We start from the raw sequence: 1,036 nt of genomic DNA, 5'->3' as shown, positions 1-1,036 counted from the left end.
GGGGCGCGTGTGTGTCTGTGGACACGGGAGGGTTATTCTGGGGGGAGGCCGGGGGTGCAGGGACAGTTCTAAACTAGCGGCAGCCGGACGCTTCCCGGAGTAGATCGCTCCGGTTTTAATCCCGGGAGGTCGGGATATGCCCCTGCGCCTCGCCAAGGAACCGGTGTTTAATTCTGCCGCCTCTTCTCACGCCAACTGCCTGGCGATTTGTGTTCTCTGCTTTATCTAAGTCCCAGGGTAATTTCTGCTTTTGGGGGAAAAAAAAAGAAAAAAAGAAAAAGTCATTAGACCCGACGGCAGCTTCACCTTCTCCCTGGGTTGCGAGGAAAACGGCGCGGCTCGGGGTTAAATCCCGCAAGATGCTTTGCCTCCGCTTCAATCCGCTTTCAAATCTATCGCTGAAAACGGTCCTGGGCGATAAAGCAAAGCCGAGAAACCCGAAATAAAACGACTTCCACCCCCCCCTTTTTTAACCTCACCTTAATTTGGAGGGGCTGTTCAGGCGGGTTTCTAGTTTTTTTCTTCTCTTATTTTTTCATTTATCGTGTAGAAGCCTTTCGGGAGCGCTGCCCGGCCGCCCCTACCCCAGCGCCGTGCGGGCGGGAGCGATGCCCGGTGCCGCGGCGGGGGTCCGCGCAGCGCGGCGGGTCGGGGAGCCTCTCCCCGCAGCTTGGAGAGGGGAGGAAAAAAAAAAGGGGAAAAGGGGGGGAAAAAAGGGGAAAAAAATAAAAGGGAGAAGGAGAACCCCTTTTCAAGCCACCCCTTTGCTGTCTGAGAAAGGGAAAGGCGGGGGGGAAGGGAGAAAAGGGACTTACCGGGTTGAGCTTGAAACCGGGGCTGTGCTGCAAAAAAAAAAAAGGGGAAAAGGGGGGGAAAAAAGGGGAAAAAAATAAAAGGGAGAAGGAGAACCCCTTTTCAAGCCACCCCTTTGCTGTCTGAGAAAGGGAAAGGCGGGGGGGAAGGGAGAAAAGGGACTTACCGGGTTGAGCTTGAAACCGGGGCTGTGCTGCGAGGAAGGAGGAGGAGGGAAGGAAGG

The sequence above is a fragment of the Aptenodytes forsteri genome, unplaced genomic scaffold (assembly GCF_000699145.1).
Source record: "Aptenodytes forsteri isolate BGI_AS27 unplaced genomic scaffold, ASM69914v1 Scaffold173, whole genome shotgun sequence".
Taxonomy (NCBI): domain Eukaryota; kingdom Metazoa; phylum Chordata; class Aves; order Sphenisciformes; family Spheniscidae; genus Aptenodytes; species Aptenodytes forsteri.
Note: the sequence above shows the minus strand (reverse complement) of the source record.